The sequence below is a fragment of the Scyliorhinus canicula genome, chromosome 3 (assembly GCF_902713615.1).
Source record: "Scyliorhinus canicula chromosome 3, sScyCan1.1, whole genome shotgun sequence".
NCBI lineage: Eukaryota > Metazoa > Chordata > Chondrichthyes > Carcharhiniformes > Scyliorhinidae > Scyliorhinus > Scyliorhinus canicula.
Window position 1 is genome coordinate 105,714,046 of NC_052148.1, and position 11,612 is coordinate 105,725,657.

Here is an 11,612-nt window from a genome sequence, read left to right on the forward strand (position 1 = left end):
AAAGGTATGCCAAGGTGGGGTGCTCTTTCAGATACAAAAACAGAAAATACTGAACAATCTCAGCAAGTCTGACAGCATCTGTGGAGAGAAAAGGGAGCTAACGTTTCAAGTCTGGATGACTCTTTGTCAATGCTGCTCTTTCAGACAGCTGGCGTAGACTTTATGGGCCAAATTGCCTCCTTCTGCACTGTAGGAGTTCTACTTCTATGTATTTTTTTCTTTTATAATATTAAGGACACTATCATTTGGACATTTGGATTTTCTTTTGAAGTTGTGAGTGATGTGTTAGGCAGGTTGGTTCGACGTTGACTGCAACTGGATGCAGGGAAGCTAGAAACAAACGTCTGACACAGGAGATGATCCAACACTGTTTTATTTAACTATGGACTGCTGTACATATTCAGTTGTGAGTTGACACTCTACTAATCCAACTGATGACCTCTTACTGGCTTGACCAGACTTACTAGCTACCGCATGGTGATAGTGCTCACTAACTTGTGCACTCTGACTGCCTCATTAGCTGGGTCCTGAGAGAGGGAGAGTCTTAATGCCCTGTGGGCTTTATAGTGGTGGTGTCCTGTCTGGTGATTGGTTGTTCTGTGTTGTGTGTTCATTGGTCATCCTGTATGTCAATCACTGCCTGTCTGCATCTCATTATGTACATAAGTGGATTTTATGACAGTGAGTACACCTTGGTCTGTCAACAAACACCCCTTTTTTAGGAAATCACATGATTTCAGCTACCTGATCAGCATGGTACTCGGGAGGAAGAACTGTTTGTTTGAACTGTAATTATTTTAATAGATGGGAAGAAAGTACTGGTTTAAAGGTAAAAGGCAAGTGACTTACTGGAAATCACCTGATTGAGGAGCTTTAAGTTTTGAACCTGTTGTATTTAACTCTGTTTTGGAAAATAAGCCAAGAAGGAAGGCTGCTCTAACTCGCTCTCTCCCTGTCTCACCTGAAATTCTGTGTGTGTTTATCAATGTGCAACCAGAGAATCCTCATCTGAGTATAACTTGTATGCATTCAGAAAGCTGCAAAGCTAAGACAAGAAGAATTGAACCAGCTCAGTATTCTCCTCCACACCAAAGCTCTGTTGGTGAGAACCTCCAGGCATCTGGGGGCGAGCTGGTCTTCACATGAGGAAGCTCCAAATCAACAGCATTGAAACCATGTGAACTTTATTGTTTATTTTATAAAGCCTATCCACCAAAGCCCTTCTCTGCAGAGACTTTCTGTTTTTTCTTTGTTTGTTTGTGTGTGCATGCTGAAGTATTTTTAAAAATAAATTTAGAATACCCAATTAATTTTTTCCAATTAAGAGGCAATTTAACGTCGCCAATCCACCTACCCTGCACATCTTTGGGTTGTGGGAGCGAAACCATGCAAACATGGGGAGAATGTGCAATCTCCCTACGGACAGTGACCTAGAGCCAGGATCGAACCTGGGACCTCGGCGCCAGGAGACAGTAATGCTAACCACTACGCCACTGTGCTGTCCTACTGAAGCATTTTTAAACAGGGATGATAGTTGTACTTTCAGAGTACAATTTTGTATTAACCAGTTATTGCAACTTGTTCTTTTTAAAATAAGTTTTTTTAAATTAAAAAATCAATCATTCTGTGTTTATTGAAAGAAGCATTGTTAAAGTTTCTTTTATCCTGGGTCTAACATCAGCAAAGGTAAATAATTGGCCATTTTGGCAAGTGAATTTAACTTTAAAACTAATGGTAGTAGTGCAGTAGATAAACTGTGCACTCCTCCCAAAAAGGTTGTAGCAATAAAAAAATGTCCCAAGACACTTACAGGACTGTAACTTATTTCTTTATCATATTTCCACAGTTATTTTTAATTTTTAAAAATAGATTTAGAGTACCCAATTCATTTTTTTTCCAATTAAGGGACAATTTAGCGTGGCCAATCCACCTACCCTGCACACCTTTGGGTTGTGGGGGCGAAACCCACGCAGACATGGGGAGAATGGGCAAACTCCACACAGACAGTGACCCAGAAACCAAAGAGAAAATGCTGGAAAATCTCAGCAGGTCTGGCCGCATCTGTAGGGAGAGAAAAGAGCTAACATTTTGAGTCCAGATGACCCTTTGTCAGTGATCCAGAGCTGGGATCTAACCTGGGACCTGGGTACTGTGAGGCAGCAGTGCTAACCACTGCTCCACCATGCTGCCCATATTTCCGCAGTTTAAAATAATATAACAGATTTGCCTTTGATTTTGTTTATCTCTCAAGACAGCTCCTTTCCAGAAGGAAAATAACCTTTACTCATATCTCAGATTGGTAACCATAGCTCTAGACCAGCCTCACGGTTCTATTTCTGCATGATGATCCACACTCAACTGTGTCTCGGTGACCAGAGATAGACACAATACTCATATAAAAGCAGAAACTCTGGGTGTACCTACACCCACTGGACTGGAGTGGTTCAAGAAGGGAGCCCACCACCACCTTTTCAAGAGCAGTTAGCGATGATTAACAAATGCTGACCTAACCAGCACCTCTCACAACCCAAGAACAAGTACTAAAAAAAAGAAATACATCATAAGTAGGTAACATCTGTGGAGAAAAACACAGAAATAAGGGTTCAGTTTGATGATTAGGTTTTCAGCACCCTTGGGATTTTATTTTTGTACCAGAGCACTGCAGTTTGATCATTATCACTTCTGATATATCTGTATTTTGCTGGTTCAACATCCTAGCTTATTTTTGATTGCTATATTATACTAATTGGGCATATTTAATATGCAATCCACAATCCTAAGCCTATTTTCACTTTTCATCATCATCTGCAAATAGTCATCTGTACTTGTCAACATTATACTCACCTGATGAAGGAGCTGCGCTCCGACAGCTAGTGATTCCAAATAAACCTGTTGGACTTTAACCTGGTGTTATAAAACTTCTTACTGTGCCCACCCCAGTCCAATGCCGGCATCTCCACATCTTGTCAACATTATATCTAATTTTCCATTGATCATCCCACGTATATTTTGTCCAACTGACTGTAATTCAGTTTTTTCTGCATCATCTAGTTTGAGTTTCTTCCCATCTTTGTATCCTCAGCAAATCAGACCATCTTCTGCGTCTATTGAATCTGCAGCATTCCCTCAATGAAAGAGACAAGGAACATAATTCAAATGAGTGAAAAATAAACTTCAAACATTTCTTTACTCAAGCGACAACTAAAGTTTGGAATCATTTACCAGGTAAATTAATGCAGTCAGACACAGTGATGGGTTTGGGATGGGGGAACGGTGGGGACGGGGGGAGGGAGTGCGGAGGTTGGTGGCAGGTGCATGGTGGCTCCAAAATTAAGTTAGATGGTAGACAGACTATTATGGAGTGCCAGGCTGGCCAGCTCAATAGTCCATGGCAGGCCTAAATATGTGATAGAACATTTTTTGATTTAACTGTCCATTGCATTTTGTTTTGGAATCAATTAACGCTTTGAAGAACTACCATTGCTAATAAATACTTACTTAACAAAAAGCTTTTATGGGTGAATTGAGTTTTGTTTCATACATGCCTTCACATCATCTTAATAAAAATAAAGATAAATGATATTTATAGACAGCATCCTTATTTCATTTTTATTTATTCAAGGGACGTGGCTGTTGCAATGCCTGCATTTTCTGCCCTTTAAGAATTGCCCCCAAGAAGGTGGTGGTGAGCTGTCTTCTTAAACCACTGCTGTCCATGTGATGCAGGTACACCCACATTGCTTTGAGGGAAGGAGTTCCAGGATTCTGATCCAGCGCCATTGAAGGAACGACAATATACTACAATGCTGAGTGGCTTGGAGGGGAACTTCCTGATGGTGGTGTTCATGTGGGTCTGCTGCCCTTGTCTTTTTAGATGGGAGTGGTCATGGGTTCAGAAAGTTCTGCCAAAGCAGCCTTGCTTAGTTCCTGCAGTGTACCTTGTAGATGGTACACACTGGTGGCACTGTTCAGGGGAAAGAAAGTTTGCAGATAGGGTGTCAATGAAGCAGGCAGTTTTGTCCTGGATGATTTCAAGCTTCTTGAGTGTTGTTGGAGCTGCACAATTCCAGGCAAATGGACAGTATTCCATCACACTCCTGACTTGTGCCTTTAGATGGTGGGCAGGCTTTGGGGTGTTAGGAGGTCAGTTACTCGCCACAAGATTCCTCGCCACTGGCCTGTTCTTGTAGCCAAAGTATTTATATGGCTGTACAGTTCAGATTCTGTTGAATGGTAACTTCTAGGCTGTTGATAGTGGGGGATTCAGTGATGGTAATGCCATTGAATGTCAAGGGATGATTGTTTGATTCTCTCTTAGAGGTATTCATTGCCTGGCACTTGTGTGGCCCGAATGTTACTTTCCATATGTCAGCCCAAACCTGGATATTGTCCAGGTGTTGCTGCATTTGGACATGGACTGCTTCAGTATCTGAGGTGTCACAAATGGTGAAGAATCTGAGAAACTCCTGCAGTGATGTCCTGGAACTGAGATAACTGACCTCCAACAACCACAATCATATTCCTTCGAAAGCAAGAACATTCGCCTTCGCTCCAGTCTGCAGCCCCGTCGAGTCCAACACCCCGAAAATAGTCACCAACAAACAAGGCTCCAGATCAATGTTATGAATCACGGACATGGTGCCAAAGAAGGAGACCCAAAAGCTTACCATCCTTGGACAAGACCAGAACATGTGGGTGTGATTAGCAGGCCTACGAGTGCAGCGCTCACACCTGTCCTCCACTTCATCAAAGAACCCACTCATCCTAGCCTTAGCCATTGCAGCCCCTCACCCAGAGTATATTCTGCACCTTTGCAACCCTCAGTGCCTCCTGCAAGTGGTGTTCAACATGGAAGGGTACAGATTCATTAGCTGAGGGGGGAAGGTAAATGGTAATCAGCCCATGTTCAACCTGATGCTATGAGAAGCCATGTAGTCTGGAGTCGATGCACAGGGCAACTCCCTCGATTGTATACCACTGTCCCACCGCCTCTGCTGTGCCTGTCCTATTTATGTATTTCAATAGCAATTATGTTCTTTATTCGGAATCACATAACAAATTTAGATTTCAGAAAGAGAGCTAAGGTAAGCATGTGTTGGGTATGTTTGATTGTGATTATCAGTTAAGTAGATTTGTTCTATGTATATTTATATTGTTGTATTATATCTGGCTCTATCTAATCTGAAAAAAATTAATAGCGGATAATCTGCTTTATACGATGCAGGTAAGTGTTACTGCCTTTTGTGAAGTAACGTAATTTTTTTTACCAAGGCACTCTCAAAAACTTCCCTCAATTTTACTAGATGATACAATTTTGAATAACTAATGCATACATTTCTTTGCAGACTTTATGTTTTTCTTGTTATTTATGCATCACCATCGTCTTCAAAAATCTATGTTGTGTCTTCATTAATTTCCCTTCAGGAATAGAAACTTCTGCATCAAGGTGAGAGACAATTGTACTGTCATCTTGCCATTTCCCCATTAGAATAGTGGTTAATATCCCCGCCTCTCATGTGGGAGTCTGGGGTTCAATTTCCGACGGGGAATGTATTTTTGGGGTGGCACTGTGGCACATTGGTTAGCACTGCTGCCTCACAGCTCCAGGGACCCGGATTCAATTCCAGCCTCGGGTGGATGTCTGTGTGGATTTGCACTTCCTCCCTTTGTCTGCGTGGGTTTCCTCTGGTTGCTCCGGTCTCCTCCCTGATGCACGATCAATTGCACAAAAGACTTAGATTGGTACAACTGTGGCTTTATTACAGTCAGATGCTTGGCCTCCTACTGCAGCTGGCGAAATGGCAGATCAGAGGAGGACACGCATATTTATACAGCTTCTAAAGGGCAGAGCTAGCCGGCAGGGCTACCGGCGAACCTGTAGTGCAGGTCTTACCTTACATCCCCTAATACAGGTGCACACAGTGGTTCACCATACTCCCACAGTCCAAAGATGTGCAGGTTAGGTGGATTGGCCATGATAAATTGCCCCTCAGTGTCCAAAAGGTTAGATGGGGTTACTAGGTTATGGGGATAGGGTGGAGGCATGGGCTTAAGTAGGGTGCTCTTTCCAAGGGCCGGTGCAGACTTGATGGGCCGAATGGCCTCCTTCTGCACTGTAAATTCGATGATTCTATGACCTCAGTGCATAGTGAAGTCTTCCCATTTGATCTTGCTTTTTCCTACAGAGTTACATTTTGCCTCAACTTTCTAAAGTAGTATAGATGAAATGTAAAATTCAGTGAGGATTGAATCTGCATCGGCCATTCTGCTTTCCTGCACAAGATGCAAAAGTGATTCTGTAATTGCTGTGACTACTACTGATACTGTAGGATCTACTCCATTCTAAATTCCACATCATTTATATCAAAATTCGGGCAGCATGGTAGAACAGTGGTTAGCACAATTGCTTCACAGCTCCAGGGTCCTATGTTTGATTTCTGGCTTGGGACACTGTCTGTGCGGAGTCTGCATGTTCTCCCCGGGTGTGCGTGGGTTTCCTCCGGGTGCTCCGGTTTCCTCCCATAGTCCAAAAATGTGCAGGTTAGGTGGATTGGCCATGATACATTACGCCTAGTGTCCAAAAAAGGTTAGGTTGGGTTACTGAATATGGGGATATTCTCCAATGTGTCAGATTAAGTATTTACCATTTTGAGAGTTGAACAATGTGGACAGCATTCATCATTATTTGTATTGTTTCATACCTCCGTGACCTCTCTGCAGCCTTAGTCATGGTTTATTACACATTCTTCTCCCATGCCTCTGCCATTGGCCAGCTCATGGTTCCATTTTTACTTATCGAATTTATCAGGTTCTTTGTCTTAGCCGCAAAGAGAAAGAATCAGTGCTGGTACGCAGCGATTTCGTATAACATAGTGCAAAGGATTTATTTACAAGATGCTGCTCAAACACGGTACAGTGATGAACTCCACAAAAGCCCGCAAAAAGCTCCAATGGCACCATTGCACAACATGTGTCATTACACTGACCAATGCTGTTACTCTGATACATTACCCAATTGTAGCCAGAGAATCTTCACTCTTGGTTTCTCTTTCCCTCTCACATCTCAGAAATTCCCCAAGGTTCTAACTTGATCCCCTTTCTTTTCCTCATCTACATGTTTCCATTTTATGACAGCTGCAAACATGAGATATGTTTCAACGTGTATGATGAGTACCCAGCTCTATCATTTAAAAAAAAACAAAGAACAAAGAACATTATAGCACAGGAACAGGCCCTTCAGTCCACCAAGCCTGCGCCGATCTAGTTTCCGTATTTAGACCTACTACTTATTGCCCAAACAATGTGAATCCCTCTGACAGTCCTCATCGCTATACACATTTCCACCAACCTTTGTGTCGTCCGCAAACTTACTAATCAGACCAGTTACATTTTCCTCCAAATCATTTACTATGAACAGCAAAGGTCCCAGCATTGATCCCTGCAGAACACCACTAGTCACAGCCCTCCAATCAGAAAAGCACCCTTCCATTGCTACTCTCTGCCTTCTATGACCTAGCCAGTTCTGTATCCATCTTGCCAGCTCACCTCTGATCCCGTGTGACTTCACCTTTTGTACCAGTTTGCCATGAGGGACCTTGTCAAAGGCCTTACTGAAGTCCATATAGACAACATCCACTACCCTACCTGCATCAATCATCTTTGTGACCTCCTCGAAAAATTCTAGCAAGTTAGTGAGACACAACCTCCCCTTCAAAAACTGTGCTGCCTCTCGCTAATACGTCCAATTGCTTCCAAATGGGAGTAGATCCTGTCTCTAAGAATTATCTCCAGTAATCTCCCTACCACTGCTGTAAGGCTCACCAGCCTGTAGTTCCCTGGATTATCCTTGCTACCCTTCTTAAACAAAGGAACAACATTGGCTATTCTCCATTCCTCCGGGACGTCACCTGAAGACAGTGAGGATCCAAAGATTTCTGTCAAGGCCGTAGCAATTTTCTCTCTTGCCTCCTTCAGTATTCTGGGGTAGATCCCATCAGGCCCTGGGGACTTATCCACCTTAATATTTTTCAAGATGCCCAACACCTCGTCTTTTTGGATCTCAATGTGACCCAGGCTATCTAAACACCCTTCTCCAGACTCAACATCCACCAATTCCTTCTCTTTGGTGAATACTGATGCAAAGTATTCATTTAGTAGCTCGCCCATTTCCTCTGGCTCCACACATAGATTCCCTCCCTTGCCCTTCAGTATACCCACCCTTTCCCTGGCTACCTTCTTGCTTTTTATGTCCGTGTAAAAAGCCTTGGGATTTTCCTTAATTCTATTTGCCAATTACTTTTCGTGACTCCTTTTAGCCCTCCTGACTCCTTGCTTAAGTTCCTTCCTGCTTTCCTTATATTCCACACAGGCTTTGTCTGTTCCCAGCCTTATAGCCCTGATAAATGTCTCCTTTTGCTTTTTGACAAGGCCTACAATATCTCTCGTTATCCAATGTTCCTGAAATTTGCCGTATTTACCCTTCTTCCTCACAGGAACATGCCGGTCTTGAATTCCTTTCAACTGACATTTGAAAGCCTTCCACATGTCAGATGTTGATTTACCCTCAAACATCCGTTCCCAATTTAGGTTCTTCAGTTCCCGCCTAATATTGTTATAATTAGCCTTCCCCCAATTTAGCATATTCACCCTAGGACCACTCTTATCCTTGTCCACCAGCACTTTACAACTTACTGAATTGTGGTCACTCTTCCTGAAATGCTCCCCTACTGAATCTTCTACCACCTGGCCAGGCTCATTTCCCAATATCAGGTCCAGTACAGCCCCTTCCCTAGTTGAACTATCTACATATTGTTTCAAGAAGCCTTCCTGGATGCTCCTCACAAACTCTGCCCCGTCCAAGCACCTAGCACTAAGTGAGTCCCAGTCAATATTGGGGAAGTTAAAGTCTCCCATCATAACAACCCTGTTGCTTTTACTCCTTTCCAAAATCTGTCTACCTATCTGCTCCCCCATCACCTGCTGGCTGTTGGGTGGCCTGTAGTAAACCCCCAACATTGTGACTGCACCCTTCTTATTCCTGATCTCTACCCATATAGCCTCACTGCTCTCTGAGGTGTCCTCCCGCAGTACAGTTGTGATAGTCTCCCAAACCAGTAGCGCAACTCCGCCACCCCTTTTACATCCCCCTCTATCCCACCTGAAACATCTAAATCCTGGAACGTTTAGCTGCCAATCCTGTCCTTCCCTCAACCAGGTCTCTGTAATGGCAACAACATCATAGTTCCAAGTACTAATCCAAGCTCTAAGTACATCTGCCTTATCCGTAATACTTTTTGCATTAAAGCATATGCACTTCAGGCCACCAGACCTGCTGTGTTCAGCAACATCTCCCTGTCTGCTCTGTCTCAGAGCCATACTGACCCTATTCTCTAGTTCTCCCTCAATGCTTTTACCTTCTGAGAAGTTGGTTAGGATTATATTCATTGGAGTTTAGGGAGTTTAGAAGAGTGAGAAGGGATCTCATGGAAACTTAGAAAATTCTAACAGGGTGATTAGACAGGGTAGTTCCAAAAAGAATCTTCCCGAAGGTGGGGGAGTCCAGATCTAGGGATCATAGTTTGAGGATAAGGGGTAAACCTTTTAGGACTGAGGTGATGAGAAATGTCTTCACCTAGAGAGTGGTGAATCTGTGGAATTCACTGCCACAGAAAGTAGTTGAGGCAAAACGTTGATTTGAAGAAGGAATTAGATATCGCTCTTGGGGCTAAAGGGATCAAGGAATATGGGAGGAAGACAGGAATAGGGTATTGAATTTGATGATGAACCATGATCTTAATGAATGGTGGAGCAGGCTCGAACAGCCAAATGACCGTCTCCTACTTCTATTTTCTATGTACGGTTTTATATATGACCCCATATCTCCTTGAGCACACAAACTGCCTACTCGCAAATCTGTAACATTACCGACCTTCTTCCCTACATCAGCCCATCTGAAGGTGAAATGTCCTTGTCATGCCCTTGGCATCCCTTGATTCAATGATTTATGAGCCAGCTTCTCCTCCTCAACTCTCTGCAAACAGTATGCACACCAGCACAGTGGTTAGAACTGTTGTTTCACAGCGCCAGGGATCCAGGTTCGATTCCCGACTTGGGTCACTGTCTGTGCAGAGTCTGCATGTTCTCCCTGTATCTGCATGGGTTTCCTCTGGGTGCTCCGGTTTCCTCCCATAAAGTCCCAGAAGCCGTGTTTATTAGGTGAATTGGAAATTCTGAATTGTCCCTCAGTGCACCCGAACAGGTGCCGGAGTGTGGCGACTAGGGGATTTTCGCAGTAACCTCATTGCAGTGTTAATGTAAGCCTACTTGTGACATTAATAAAGATTATTATGACTTATTATAACTTCTGCTCAGCTAAAAATCAATTAAACTATCTCACACAAATGTTCTGTTAACCTATCAGCCAGTTCCTAGTGGCCGACGTTGACTTCCAGCCTCAATCCCAATGCCTCAAATCTGCCATTCTCATTTGTGGTTGTAAATTCTTGGCCTCACCCTTCCCCATCCTTGTGATGTCTAGTCATTACCCTCAGCCTGAATTGCCTATTCTTTTGACCCATCTCTTGTTACTCCAGGATTACCAAAAAAAAAATCATCACAAGTGGTAATTTTAGTGCTCCAATATGGGATGTTCTATTCAAATTGAAGATTCCAAAATTGCCATTAGAAGTGAAGGATACTTAATCATTTGTTGTTATTGATGAGCAGGACACTGGATACCTTGCGGTTCCCATCAGTTGCAGAAATCACAGACATTGCAAGTTCCCTCTACAAATACCCGTGCACAGAGGCAGAGGTCCATCCCTTTCCCTCCACACAGTGGGCAGTCTTGACTTTAAACAAATTCCTTCTGGAAATCCGCTCCTCCTTTAAAACACAATTCTTTGACCAAACCTCAAATCATTCCTGATACTCTTCCTTGACCGAGTCTATTTTTCTATTTTGCCTCTGTGAAACATGATACGTTAAAGGCGCTGTCTAGTTGTAGCGATATAAAGGTATAGGTATTTAGTATAATTTAAGGAATGTGATTTCAGTGGGTGGTATAGCTGATGTTTTGTGTATTTCATTTGTGTGCCATGATTTTACTGGAAATAATCAAAGTACTTGTGTTTTTTCTTTTAAAATCATTGTATTATTGGGGGCTGTGCTTTGTAACCTTTTATGGCACATGTAAAAAGATTTGAAATGAAGGAAAAACAGAAAATACTGGACAATCCCTGAGATTGTCAGACGAGATCCGAATCCCGGCCTCGGGTCACTGTCCGTGTGGAGTTTGCACATTCTCCCCGTGTCTGCATGGGTTTCACCCCACAACCCAAACGATGTGCTGGTTAGGTGCATTGGCTATGCTAAATTGCCCCTTAATTGAAAAAAAATAATTGGGTACTCTAAATTTTAAAAAAATTTAAAAGCCCCAAACGAAACATAAAAAGTGCGTTTTTAAAAGCACCCATTAAATTTACACTCGGGAGAAGCGTTGCCCGCTTGTTTTTCCCTCAGGGTGATGGGTCAGGTTTACACAGGGCCTTGGAGCCCAGAGCAATATGTGTTTCGAGATCGTTCGCACTGATTGTTGTTTTGATTCATATCGG